Source organism: Vicugna pacos, chromosome 10, assembly GCF_048564905.1.
Source record: "Vicugna pacos chromosome 10, VicPac4, whole genome shotgun sequence".
Taxonomy (NCBI): domain Eukaryota; kingdom Metazoa; phylum Chordata; class Mammalia; order Artiodactyla; family Camelidae; genus Vicugna; species Vicugna pacos.
The window spans coordinates 58,850,741-58,865,249 of NC_132996.1; the positions used below are offsets into that span (position 1 = coordinate 58,850,741).

General features: G+C 51.5%; 1 protein-coding gene across 5 annotated transcripts in view; it reads left to right on the plus strand.

Moving 5' to 3' along the window:
- Positions 1-248: 248 nt before the first annotated feature.
- TSPAN18 (tetraspanin 18) overlaps positions 249-14,509 on the plus strand; it is a 172,690-nt gene continuing 158,429 nt past the window's right edge. For 3 of the 5 annotated variants that reach the window (XM_031690591.2, XM_015246186.3, XM_031690592.2), the window contains exon 1: positions 249-569. The gene's annotated coding sequence lies outside the window, so the exon portion shown is untranslated. Of the gene's footprint in view, positions 667-14,509 lie in introns of all 5 variants that reach the window. The other 2 variants (XM_031690590.2, XM_072969833.1) reach the window with 1 other exon arrangement.

Here is a 14,509-nt window from a genome sequence, read left to right on the forward strand (position 1 = left end):
GAGCAGGGGTGAAGGAAGGGGTGAAGGGCAGAGGGTGACCCCAGGGGCCCACGGAGGAGGCCTGGATGCCGGACTGAAGGAGGAGAACGAGGCAGGGAAGGGGAGAGGAGCAGCCCGCAGGAGGAGACGTGCCTTCAAGGCAGCCGCCACGGCAGCGGTGTCGGCGGCAACTGGAGACTGAAGGGGAGGAGGGTTTGGGGAGGGGAGGGAGCGCGGGGAGAGGGAGGGAGGGACGGAGCGGTGGCGGGGAGGTGGGGCCGGCGGGCGGGCAGGCGGGCGGCTGCAGCTGCCGCCGGCGTCTCGGGGGCTCCAGGCTGCGGGGAGGACGCAGCGCCGAGCAATCCACCGCGGAGCCGCGCGAGGCCGCCCGAGCCCGAGCCCCGGCCCCGATCACCAAGCGAGCGCCGCCGCCGCCTCGCGCCAGCCGGTCCCCGGACGCGCCGCCGCCGCCACCGCCGGGAAGGCAGCCGGCGCCGAGCAAGTTGCGAGCGCGCCTCTCCGCCCGGGGAAAGTTTCCCCCGCGGCCGCTGGCGGGAGTTGGCGCGGGGTTTGGCCGCTACCGCTGGAAGGTAGGGGCTCTGTACCTCCGTGCCTTTCGTGCGCCCCGCCGCGCCCTGGACGATTTGGGGATCCGAGCGCGCTCCCCTCGGTCGACTGTTGGGCACGGTGAGGCTGGGAGTAGAATGGGGGGATCCCAGGATGGTCCTGGGGAAGCCCAGGAACCAAGTTCTACTTAAACTAGCCTGGGGAGAGGGCAGGGGAGACGTGCTCGCCCCCATTCCTGCCCCGAATCCGCCAAGGGCCAGGGGCTTCCCCAGGGACAGGTGCAGCGCCAGTCGGTGCTCCAGGCAGGTGAGTGAGGGGCGCCTGAAGAATGGCGGGGGTAGCAGGTGTGGTTACAAGGTTGGGGTGTTGGCTAGGGCTGCGCCCTGAGGGAGAGGATGCGCGCCATGCCACTCTGTACGGGGACAGGTAGGGACTAGGGATTAGGAGAGGGATCCGGGCCAGGAGGATTGCTGGGCCCATTAGGGGCACTGAGGGCAGGCCGCCTTCGGGGTTCCTGGAAGTGGGGCGGGGCGGGGGCGCCACGCTTTTCTTCAGGGCTCCCTTTAGTCCGTACGGTGTGTGCGGTTTGGGGAAGCTGAGACTCCGTTGGGTGCTCGGTGGATCCGAAGCTCGAGCGCGTCCAGATTTAGGGGGCGTAGTGAGAGTCCGCTTGCAGGGCTGGCGGGCACGGGTGGGTTCGCGCCGGCTTTGGGTCCCGGCTGGATTGAGGTGAGTTGTCTCCCGCCAGGGGGCGCCGTTCTCTGGCCCTTCCACTCTCAGAAAGGCGATGCCTAGTTCCTTCGAGAGACAAATGCGCCAAAACCTGGGACCGACAACCATAGATCAACCCTCAACACACGCGGGGGCCCGCTCTGAGGAGTACCCCATCCAAGCCGGAATGGGACAAAGAGTCGGAGAGTGAGGCGGGAGTGCCCACAGTCAGCTAAACTATGTACTGAAAAGCTTGGCTGTCAGGAACTGGTTTTTTTGTGGGGGGTGCTGGCAGGATGTGTGGGTGAATAAAAAATTCAGTCCCAGAAAAACAAAAAAGGAGGGGAACTTCATATTAACAGCGAATTGGTGTGGAGTAAGTAGATGGGAGAATTAATTTTTTGAGGTTTCTTGGAAGTCTGAAACCTCAACAGCTGAATGCACCCTTTTTGTAAAAGTTGTACCTTTGTTCTACGAATCTGGCCAGATCCCTATCTGATGTGAGTGGGATGAGAGTCTTGGGGTGTATCTCCTTTCTGGGCACAAATAAACTGAGAGGAACAAGGTGTGGGTGATGGGAGTCCCTTAAAGTCTTTAGCAGTCCAGGCTCAAGTGGTAAATTTCTTAGTCAACAAGAGCCCCTCCACTTGGTGTCTGGGGTCTTCGGGGCCACATTCATTCTGTCATTTCACAATTATTGGTGGAAACCTGGTACGTGTCCCTTTGTGTGACCTCAGGGCCCTGGTGTGTTGAGTCTGTGCGTCTGTGCTGAGGCCTTGGGAAGCCACACGGCTGCTGGCCTCTATGAAGAGCATCATCTTTGTCATGTGTAGGGCTGTTCGACATTGAAGGGACATCCAAGGGACTGTGGCCTCATCTTTCTCTCTAATTCCCTCCCTCCTCCCTGCACCCCAAGTGAGTAGCAATGAGCAAATCAAGACCGCTCAGTGGCCTCATAGTGGCCAGTGGAAGTTTTCCTCTTTCTCTTGGCTGCAGACGTGCACTCATTGGGCAGCACCCCCTCCCCACTCCCATGTCCCCAGAGTCCCCTGCAAAGGTGATGGAAATGGGGTGGTCCCTGAAAAAGAGTTGAGGCTCTTGCTTTCAGTGTAGCCCAGCAAATGTTTTTGTTGGATGCGCTCAAATTGCTCGAGGACAAAATTGCCATAAAGAAAGATCAGCATGGTTTTTATTTTGAATAGAAGAGGACGAGTAGGGAGGAGACAGAGGAAAGGGTGGAGAAGCCCTCTGTCTCTGGATTTGTCTTCAAGACATTCCATGGGGCCAGAAAACAAAGAGGAGTTGTTTTGGTTTTTCTTTGTTTTGTTTTTAGTGACTCTTGTTTTTCTGCTGAGGGAAGCCTGCCCAGAACAGTGTCGCCCCTGGAACCTGGGCATGAGCAAGGGGCCACGGGACCCCAGAGGGCTGGCAGCTCTGCGTTCTATCCTTGCTCTCTACACCCCCTACATACCCAACCAGCCCCGTAGAGAAGATGGCATTGAGCCCCCGAGGGATGCTGATAGCCAGCAACTTCCCCTCTTGAATCTGCTTTTTCAGCATATAAAATGAGGGTGTTGGCCTGGAGATTTTAGCAGGGTGGGGGGGCTGCTTGCAACTTAAAGTCAGGAGAGTCTAATGTCTGAGGGTGCTGGGCAGCCCCGCTCTGCCCTCTGTCCAGTGGAGGGCACGTCTCCTGGCTGTCTTGCGCCGCTTCGCACCTACACAGCAAAGTGAGCCAGGTGCCTGTCCTCCATCGGTCTGCAGTTTATGGATAGACGCTGATGTTGGCGACCAGTTTCTGCTGGGAGCCCCATTTCTGTCCATAAGCTTGCATATTATCTTTCTCTGGATGCCTAGCCAGCGTTTACTCCTTCCCCTTCCCTGGGAAGAGCAAATGGTGAAGGCTGGGCTGCCCCTTTGAGGGACCCCTCTTTCCAGAGGGCTGCTCTTCTGGTCTATTTCATCAGCCATTGAGAAGGAAAATCAGGAACATTTGTTCGTGCTCAGCTGGGACACAGCAGAGGGAGGGGACCTTGGAAACTAGCACTTCAGTCCCCCGGAGCAGATGATCGGTTGATCGGGTATTTCTGCAGTCTGATGCCATTAAGTAACCTGCCAGCCCGGGCTCCTCCTGCTGCACGGGCTGCCACCTTGGACGCGCATCAACGCTCTGATGGGGGTGGTGCGTGTGTGTGTGTGTGTGTAGATAATGAAACACTTATTAAAAAGAAGGGGAGAGGGAGATGAGCCTCAGAGTCTGCAGCCGGCAAAGCAGGTCTTTCATCTCGGCACTTGTCATTGTAAGGTCCAACTCTTGCCCCTTGTCTGCATCCAAGACTGTTGGTTTAATTAGTAATTAAACAACTTGGAGATGGGCAAAAACATGTTCATTGGTTGTATGCATGTGTGTATATACTGATTGGCAACAGGATGGAGTGGAAAGGTTGCTAGACCAGCTGGACCAGGAGGAGGGAGCCCCAATTCTGTCACAGATGGAGATGTGGGACCTCAAGTGAGTCACTGCCCCTCTCTGAGCTGCAGTTTCCCTATTTTTTTTAACCACGAGACGGTTAGGCTTCCTGGGTTTTAGTGTCGGCTTTCTCCTACATATTAGTTGTGTGACCTTAGGCCATTCAACCTCTGGTGCCTCAGTTTCCTGATCTGTAAAGTGGGGCTAATAATACTCCATCAGATTGTTGTGAAACTGCAACAGGATAAAACATGCGAAACACTTAGCCCAGTGCCCAGCAGGTAGAGAATGTTCAGCAATACTGACTGCCATCATTGTCACTATCATCGTCACTATCATCGTCACCGCTGCTGTGCAGTGGGGAGATCAACACTGATCCTTTCCAGCTCTGATATTGTGGGGCATGGGGTGTGTGTGTGTGTGTGTGTGTGTGTGTCTGCTTTTGAGATGGCAGACAGGGGTGAATGAAACAAATTGCTTTTTTGTTTGTTTGTTTGTTTTCATCCTTTCCTTGCCTTACTGAGGGACTCCTGAGTTAAAATCTTGTGAGTATTCTCACGATAGCCCCATCCTTGTGGCAGGGAGCCCAATTTGACGTCACTGAAAATACCCTGGTTTCTGGCACGTGAGGGATGACATTTCATCAGCTAGTGTTTGCCTGTCCTTTCCCGTCCATCCTTTGTTTCCCACCCTTAACTATAGTACGAGGACCATATGTGCAGATAATGAGTTTAAGCTAATAAACAACACCCATATTCACCCAAATAAAAGGCCGTCCTCCTAGAAGACACTTTTGGCTTTAAAATAAATCATCTGGCTCCTTGGCTGCATTGCACCATGTCTGGCTGGCCCTGCTTCCCTCTCCGTGTCCTACCCCTTGGTCTGTTGCAGGGATGTGGGCCGGGCCAGGTCTGCTGTCTGGGCTGTATCAGCCGTCCTGGCTGGGCAGCCTCTGCCTCATCTCCGCCCAGCACATCCGGTGCTCTGAGCCATCCTAGTGATGATCTTTCTGATGGCAGACGTTTTGGGAGCACTCACCATTGGCCAGGAGCTAGACGAGGCTTCAAGTTCCCTCCACCCTCAAAGTTGGTTCAGCCATTGTCCGCATTTTACAGATTAGGAAGTAGGGCTCAGAAAAATCAAGAGAAGAAATGGTGGGACTGGAATTTGATCCTAGGTTGATCTGATTCTCCATTCTGTGCTTGAAACTACTCTGTGATATTTCCCCTCCTAGCAAAACTTCCTGTGAGCCCCAAAGCCTCAAGAAAGATTTCCCTGAGATGTGATCAGGCCCCCTCCTCCCTACTTTTTGGCTCGTGTTCTAGTCTCAGAGTGCCTCATCTCTTTTTTCATCCTACATTGTTTACCCGGGTACACTGAAAGGTAGGAGTTTTTGGGGATAAGGCTGCTTACAGGAAGGGAAATGATCTTATTAAGCAATGAGAGGTTGTAATCGAAAGAGGATACGTGTTGCAGTCACAGATGTGAACTTGCTTCTTGTTTCTGCCATTTATTGGCTCTGTGGCCTTGGTTTCCTTATCTGTGAAAAACAGAATAATAGCAGTAATAACATTGTTATGCTAAGTCACACCAGCAGCCACAGCAGATGACACTAAACGCTCAGTGGCTTTAATTCTCGCTCACATTACTTGTCTAACATGAATCTCTGCTCCACGCAGTTACTCAGGGACCCAGGCTAATGGTGACTCCACCGTCTTTGTAGCTGCACCTCCTGGGTGACGTGGCATCCATGGTTACTCAGAAGGCCAAGAGAGAGATGGAGAAAGAAAAGGCACAATAACGCTCAGCTGCTTCAGCCAGGAGGTGACACACATCACTTCAGCTCCAGTGCATTGGTTGGAACTGTCACATGGCCCCACACCAGCTGCAAGGGAGGCTGGATATTTGCTGAGCACTAACTCCCTGCGTTCATATTTCCTGGATAGGGTACTTTGAGGATTAATTGAGATGATGCATTTAAAACTTCTAGCACAGACTTGGCACATCGTCAGCCCTTAAAACATGAAAACTTCCTTTCCTAAATGAACCCTGATGCCCATTGCTCTTTAGAGATGACAGACCATGTACATGGAAATGGTCTCTGGGCAGATCATATAGTGCCCATAATACACTAGAGGGAGGTGGGGCTCACAGAGGCCAAGGGACTGGCAAGTAAGCACACTGCAAGGACACTGGGCCGGGCCCTTGACCTTCAGCTCAGGGCTCCCATGGCCTCCTTTGCCTTGTTGAACTTTACTGCTGAGAACTTTCAGGATCCTCCAGAACCTGCTTTTGCTCCTGTCTCCTCCTCTCATGCCCTAGTGGGGTAGAGCTTCAATATTCGTCTTCGTGTGTGCATGGGGCCAAGGGGGAAGGGGCTGGGGGGGAGATGGGGAGGGGAAGGCTGCAGGGACTGTCTGGTAGCTGAAGGAGTGGTGCAGAGGCATGAGAAGCCGTAGTGTTAGATGTTCCTGGTGAAAGCCATAGGAATTTGGGCCCCACACACAATGCTATGGGGACTGCTGTGCATTCAAGCTTTGGGGTGCCCCCCAAATAACGTGGAAGGTTATCTGTGTTTCCTGTCCCACCCACGCAGTCCCGCACACCCACCCATCATTCCTTTCTCTTGAATGGAGAGGCTCGGTGCCCATCCTGGGTGGCCTTGGGCTGAGCTCTCATGTTGAACTAATATGGCTTCCATTTGAAATGGGAGAAGAATTTGGAGCCCTGGCCCTTGGATTCAGGCCCGTCTTTTCAAGTCTAATTACCGCCACTGGCACAGGGCCCTGGGGGTGCTGCCGAGAGAGGCCCCCTGCCTGTGTTGCTGGGACAGATTTCAGTGCTCTCCCTGGCCAAGTGTGCCTTGGCCTCCTGGGGAAGCAGCGTACCACCACCTGGTGCCTGACGTTTAGGATCCCTCCAGCAGGGCAGACCCAGGGGCTCATCTGCTCTGAGTTTTTAGCCCCCAGGGGAATGAGATGCTTCTCCAGCCAAAATATAAACACCCCTGGAATAATGGGGATTAACTGTCCCCCGAAAAAGACCCCCCAGGAAGAGCTGGTGGGCTAGACACTGGGTAGAAGGGTCTTTAGGAGAGGATGGCTTCCTAAGTTGGGGTTCTGTGGTGGCCCATGGCCCCCCTGGGCATAGTGAAGCCTTGTTCCTGGGGGCACTAAAGAGAGTGGCCTTCTACTGCAGAGCTGGGGACCAGCTCAAGGGCCCGATGAGGTGGTATACTGGTTTCCCAGGGCTTCAGTAACAAGCCCCATAAAGTGGGAGTGTTCAAACAGCAGACATTCATCCTCTCACAGTTCTGGAGGCTAAAATTCCAAAATCAAAGTGTTGTCCCAGCTCTTGGGGACGGTCCTTCCTTGCTCCTTCCTTGCTTCTGGTGGCTGCTGGCAATCCCTGATGTTCCTTGGCTTGTGGACACATCACTCCAGTCTCCCCCTCTGTCGTCACATGGTGTTTTCCCTGTGTTTGTCTTTCCTCGTGTTATGAGGATACCAGCCACAGTGGATTGGGGCCTTATGACCTCATCTTAACCTGAATGAATCTGCAAAGACCCTGTTTTCAATTAAGGTCACGACACGTACCAGGGGTCAGGTCATCAACATATCTTTGGGAGACACACAATTCAACCCATAGCAGGTGGGTACTGTTATCACTTCATTTTGCGACCAAGAAAACCAACCCAAGAGGTTAAGTAATTTACCCAAGGTCATACAACTATACAAATAGTAAGTCATTGGTCAGTTAATTTCTGTACCTTTCAGTTTTCTTATCAATTCATCCCCACCTCGTGGCCTAGTTATGTGCATCAGAAGAGGTAAGTGTGTCAGATACACTTCGTCCACAGCTAACGTTGGTCAGACGCTGTTTTCCATATTTTGTTCCCTCCCAACAGGCCTGGAAGGGTGCACGGTGTTTATTCTGTGCTCAGGAAACGTCAACGCATGCGAGTTGTGACCAATTGCAGATAGAATGTTGTCTAGAAATAATGATTTGGAATGAATGCAGGAAGGGCACCATTTACATTTATTTCAGCTCGTCTTTCTGGAGTTGCCCGCCATCTCCGTCTCCATCAGCTGTGGAGGCCGAGGGTTCAGATACACAGCTGCATCCCCATACCTTGAAAGCAGAGAGGCAACACGCCATCCAGATTAGGTAGGAGTATGGTTTCTGAACGTAAGAGCCCGGGTTCAAGTCCCAGTTCAGACACATTCCATGACCTTTATTTGGCCTTTGACAAAATGCTTAACTTCTCTGTACTACCATTTTACTTCATAAGGTTTTTTTTTTAAATTGAGGTGTAATTGACATAAAACATACCAGTTTCACGTGTGCAACATACTTATTCAATGTTTGTATCTACTGCAAAATGATCACCCTCGTAAGGTTTCATGAGGATAAAATAAGACTAAAGTGCATAAATGTATCTTTTAGGATTGAATGTGGCACTTCAAAAGTATTCAATGAATGTTGGGATTATTCTAATTATTTTATTTATTATCTGTTTCACTCAGTGGAAAGAGGGCAGAGACCTGTTTGTTTCATTCTCCATGGAACCTGCAGCATGTAGCACAGTGCCTGGGGATGAACAGATGTTTAGTACAAACATGCTGAATGAATGAATGAATGAATGACTGCTTAGTCATAGATTCTTTGGGATCACATCCTTTCTTGCTGTGCACCAAGGCCTCTGCCCGTAACCTCCCTTCTGTGGGGGCACTGGGGACAGCATGGGGACATACCCAGTGGGGAGCCATACTCAGGGAAAGCACTTCCATCTGGGAGTTGGGGCCATGAAGGCCTCCCCATAGAAATAAGTACAAGTGAAAGCTTGGAGGATAAGGAGGAGCTAGGGAAGGGAGCCTGGAAACTGGTGGTTACCAGACACAGGCTATGTGGTTGCCGGTGGGAAGAGCCACAATTTGCCGTGTTGGATGTCCCCACCACTTATGGGGGAACAGACGGGCACGGCCAGCAGAGACACTCGCCAACATTCAGACACACGGAAGGGAGGGCAGTCCTACGGTATTATTCCCTAACGGGTACCTCACTCGGGGCAGCCGGGTCTAGGAAAACGCCAGCTGGATCAGAGGATCCTCATCCAATTTACAGACAGATTAACTCTCAGATTCCCATTCCTCCCAACTGCCTTAAAAATAAAATTCAATTTACTGAAGTTTGACTTACACACTTTGTTAGGGAAAACATCTGTTGTGTAATGTGATCCTGCAAGCCACCTCCAGCTCAAAACCTTTCAATAGATTCTGACTTGTGTTCAGAAGGCCTTCTTGCAGCCTCTGCCCCTCCCTGACCTGAGCCTGCCTCCCTTTGCTCCATACCTGTTAACTTGCTTCTTCTCTTGCCAACACCCTGCTGCCCCCCACCCCTACCAGCTGCACAGGCTGCTCTGCATGCACTTCCCCTACCCCTGCAATGCTTTCCCGCCCTCTTTAGCTACCCAACTCCTCCTCATCCTTTGGATCCCATCACCTCCTCCAGGAAGCCCCTCCTGACTCCCAAGTGGGCCAAATTTCCCACCTATTGGCTCTGATTGCTCCACTATCCGCTCCTTAACAGAAGTTTGTCACAGTTAGGCGATTGTTAACTTATCCATGTGATTATTTAACATCCATCTCTCCCACTCTAGTGTAAGCCCTGGAGAGCAGGGACCCTTCTGTCTTAGCTCATCCTTGGATCCCAGGCACCTGGCAGGTGCTCACAAGGTGCCTCCCACCATTTTTCCTTCTGCAGACCAGTCTTTTTCAGGTTCTTTGGGGTAAAGAGCAGAGCTAACATGTGTTGATCACTTTCAGTGTGCCAGGCACCTACAAGTCTGATCTCATCCAATGGAATGGTTGACAGTCCCAGCTCTACCACTCATCACCTCTGCAACCTTTGGCAAGTTACTCAACCTCTGTGTCATTTTCTCATCCATAAAATGGGACTAAAAACGGTATCTAATTTACTAGGTTGTTGTGAGGATTAAATGAGTTAATTCTTGCCAGATTTATTTTCTCACAGTTTTGGAGGGTAGAAGTTCATGATCAAGGTGTCAGCAGATTCAGTTTCTTCTGTGGTCTCTCTCCTTGGCTTGCAGAAGGCTGCCTTCACGTTGTGTCCTCAAATGGTCTTTCTCCTGTGCATGAGCACCCCTGGTGTCTCTTGGGGGTCCAAGCTTCCTCTTCTTTATAAGGACATTAGTCAGATTGGATTAGGACCCACCCTAAAAGCCTTGGTTTAATTTAATCATCTCTTTAAAGACTCAGCTGTTCTGAACCCCAAGCCCACTTTCAAGCATCAGATGGTCTGTTCCCTGGCTGTGCTCTGTGGGACACCAGGGTCTCCCCTGCTGGAGTCCGTTCATGTCCTAACAGCCAGGGTGGGAGGAAATCAGGATCCGGGGTTCCCAGAGGCTTCTCGCCTGGCTCTTTGCTCTGCTCTAGTCCTTAATCCCCTGTTCAGCGGCAGCTGCCAAACCTCGAAGGGAATTGGGACCTGTTGTCCTGATGTGAACTGAGAGGGAGGCTGAGGCCACAATGAAGCAAGAGGAAGTGGGAGGGTCCTAGGAAGTGAGGGGGGGTTATCGATTCCCAGGTTTTCTTCCTCACCAGAGTTCATGTATTTGATTTTCCAGGAGTTATCAGAAGCCCTTGAAAAATAATCACTTTTTACTGGTGGAAGACCTAAGGGAAAAATAACCCGAGTAAGCATAGTAAGAGACTATGGAAATAGAGCAAAAGCATATTCAATGGAAACGCAGTCTTAAGCCAGTCTCCTCACCAGAGACAGCAGTGTGAGCAGCACCCTGTCTCTGCCGAATTGTCCTCAGTAAATGGGTGCCCACCACTTCCGTACACCTGGCGGCATTCCAGACCTTCTACTCTGCATCTTGCCTTTTTTCATTTGTTCCTTCTGCCTTGGTTTAGTTGGGTGTCTCCAAAAACAGACCCCGAGCAAGGATTTGGGTACAGTTTACTTATGAGGTTGGCCCCAGAGAGGTGGGTGGGCAGGGAGGGGGGCGGGGAGCCAAGGAAAGATGCGCTAATGAGCAGCCTCCCACTGGGGACCCTCCCGGGGACTGTGTGGAGCACCCCTCAGAATTGGCCCAGCCCGTGGTCACCAACTCCCATCTCTCATTGATTGAGAGTTACTCCTGGGGACATCAGCTTCCAGAAACTTCCAGCCTGCCTTCAAGCCAAGAGACTGATGGGGGTGCTTGAGTAGAGGCTACCAGAGTGAGCAGGACTGTCCCCTGGAGCTGTCGGGGTCTCCAGGGTGGACCACGGGGTATGGGAGAGGCACAGCTCAGGTGTCAGTTACCTTTGGTGTCCTTTGGGGATGGATGCCGGGCATATCACCGCCTGGACAGCCATGATGCTTTTGCCCGATTCCCTACTGGTAAACGGAGCCGCTTTTCTCGAACACACCCCTTTCCTGACACTCCACCAGGCAGACAGTCTGTGGAGACCTACTGCAGACTGGCCAGCTGGGTCAGCAGCCGTCTTCTCTCTCCCGTACTTCTCGGCCCTTTCTGGCCTCATCCTGCTCCCCTGGTCTCCACAGATGTCGTTTTGAACCCTCCATCTGACGGGGTCTGGGAGCCCGAGCCAGGCAGGGTCTGCGGAAGGCCCTGGGGCCCTGTGGAGAGCGCTGGTGAGAGGGAGGCCGGCAGGTCACTAAAACAGTGCTTTCCCCCTTCGTCCAGGGCTGGACGAGGATGTCCGTTGGCAGATCAAAGGGCTTTTTGTTGTTGTTTTATTTTCCTTTCCAGCAGCTTCTTGCTGGGGAAGTAGGCTGTGGAGCCAAGGCAAACACAACGACCTCTGAGGCCGCTGCCTGCTTGTTCTGCGAGGCTGAGGAGATGGAGGGTAGGCTCTGGTGCCGCGGAGGGGCTAGAGCTGGGGCCACAGGTGGTGACTTTCCCCAGCGACCCTTCCCTCCTCTGAGCCCAGAGACCAAATGGGGACGGACCCTGGGGGCCGAGCTCAGAGCCTGAAGGGCCCAAGGAGACCTGGGAATTGAGGGAGCAGGGCGGGGCTGGACCACAGACTAGACCCAGTCTGTGAATTGCTGTCCTTACCATTCCCCCACTGAAGACATGGGGAGAGCACTGGACGGGGAGTCCAGAGAGTCAGAGCCTAGGGCCTAATCCTGTTTTGGCTCGAACTAGCACTCGTGTCTTTTGTGGACTCTTCTGACGTTGCAGCCACACCCTGAGGAGTGGGGCTGCCTGACCTCCGCGTCTCCTGCTGACTCTAGAATGTCCCCTCAGAGTCTCCAATGGGGCATATAACCGAAAAGCCTCGAATGCCCTGGAGAAAAGCAATCAGGAAGCTGAGGCGTGGTTGTTGATGGAAGTGGGGGTGTTGTTTAAATAAATTAAAAGTGCAAGAGGAAAACCCATCAGCAGTATTTTTAAGAGCTGGGATGATATGCATAATATTTCCTCCCTTTCATTTGATCATTTTTTTTCTTCTCCAAGTGGTTTGAAGAAAGAAAATGTCAAATGATTCGGCCCACAATAAACTCAAATAAAAATACTCTTTTTAAAAAGTGGTTGCTATGTAATTGAATTTGAATAATGGGCAATTTTTGTTTCTAAGTAGCCCTACCACTCTATTCAGAGGTCTATTCAAACCTGTTGGAGAGGTACGTGTGTGTGTGTGTGTGTGTGTATACAAAGAAAACAGATCTCACTGATAAAGAATCTTTTTGACAAAACAATAATAATGAGAACAATATATATAAATAAAGTTGTGAGTGTGAGCTGGTGCATGTGTCCTGGTGAGAAGTGTAAGGGATTAAAATTAAACGCTCTTCTAGAAGGAAAAGTTCCGAAGGCAGCTGTAGAATCCAGGTGGCATTTGAATGGGGCTGTAAGCAAGTGGGAATTCCGGCTTCTGAGTCCCACAGATCTGAGTTCAAATCCTGGCTGTGCCCCTCACCAGCTGCATGACTCTGGCAAGTTTTTTTTATCCCAGCCGAGCCTCAGTTTCCTCGCCTGGAACAAAGGGACAGCACACGCCGGATTTAGGACCTCACCCAGTGCTGGGCGGGCAGTGACCTGCCACGTCTGCTCTCCCTTCCCTTTTCTCTTCAGAAGCTACAGCAGAATTTTTCCACGTACCCAGCAGACCCATATATATGATTTCATTTGAAGCCCAACAATCTGGTTTGGGTGAGATTTTTAAGCCCCGCTTTATGGAAGGGGAGCCCGAGATGCTGAGATTATGGAATTTCACAGATCAGTTGGTAGAGGTGGATGTGAGAAACTGGAAGCGTTTGTCAGGACCATTGCAAAGCTGGCCTTTTCCATCATAAGGTGATTTTTTTTTGCCTGTAGGGGTCTGTTGAATGCAGAAAGGGGTCCTGGTATTGCTTGAAGTAGGTGTTCATTCATTCTTTCTTCCATCGTGTGTCCAGTTGACCCTCCATATCCACAGGTTTTCCATCTGTGGATTCAACCAAGTGGAACTGAAAATATTTGGGGGAAAAAATTCCAGAAAGTTCCAAAAAGCAAAACTTGAATTTGCCATGCATCAGCAACAAATAGTTTACAACATAGCACTTACATTGGAGTAGGTAGTATCAGTAAATCTAGAGATGATTTAAAGTCTACGGGAAGATGGGCGTAGGTCGTATGCAAATACCAGACCATTTTAGGTAAGGGATTTGCGCATCTGAGGATTTTGCTATCCATTGGGGGTCCTGTAACCAATCTCGAGGGATGACTGCACTAGACTTTTACTGAAGACTTGAGGTGGAGGATGGTACATCCAGAGGGCATATAATCATCTAGCTAGCCCTGCACAATGGAGTCTTTTCTGGTCTTGAAGCCCCTGCGCCATAACCACCACGAAGAACCCTCTTCGGGTCCCTGACTCGGGCTGGACACTCTCGCCCACTCCTCTCATCTCCCAAGCTTCTCCCCAGCCTTAGGCCCCTCTGGCCCTCCTTCTGAGGACCTGGAATTTCTGCTTTCTTGGGGGGGTCCCCTACCCCTTATGTGGGTGACTCAGGCTTGGCACTGCTACCATGCAGAGAGTGATAGGGATACAAACTCACCAGCACCATCTCACCCTCCAAAGTCGCCCTTTGCCAGAGATGCTTTCTTATAGGTCCTGGTGGGGCTCCTCGAGCTTCTGATGCCACCTGATTCTCCGAGACTGGCTTTGCCTTGGTACCTGGGGGTTCTTGCGAGAACTTTGTTCTTAAGAGCCCTCCCGTGGGGAGTGGTAGGTCATCTTTCTAGCTCACACCTGTACTCTTGTTTCTCCTCTCAGTTAACAGGAGGCTGTGAACAGAAATAGCACTCCCCCCCCCCGCCAAAAAAAAAAGAATTCAGAAGCTAATGTCCCACGTGTATGGGTCCTGCTGGGCTCTGAACCTGTGCTTTAAATGCATCACCAGGACCATGTTGGAAATAAGCGCTATGTGGAAGGCAGCAGATGACTGCATCTTTGGAAGGAGGAGGAACAGGATTAGGGCAAGGTCTGTACTGCCAGTTGAGCAGGTAATGGGAAGACCGCTATGTGGGTCAGTGGTTAGACCCCAGGCCTGGGGTCAGGCCAATCACAGGTGGGTTCTGGCCCTGCCACTTTCTGGTGTGTGTGACTTTCGGCTGGTTAAGTCTTTCCGTATTACTTTTTTTTAAAAATTCATTGAAGTATAGTCAGTTTACAATGTTGTGTCAATTTCTGGTGCACAGCACAATGCTTCAGTCATACATGAATATACATATATTCATTTTCATATTCTTTTTCACCATAA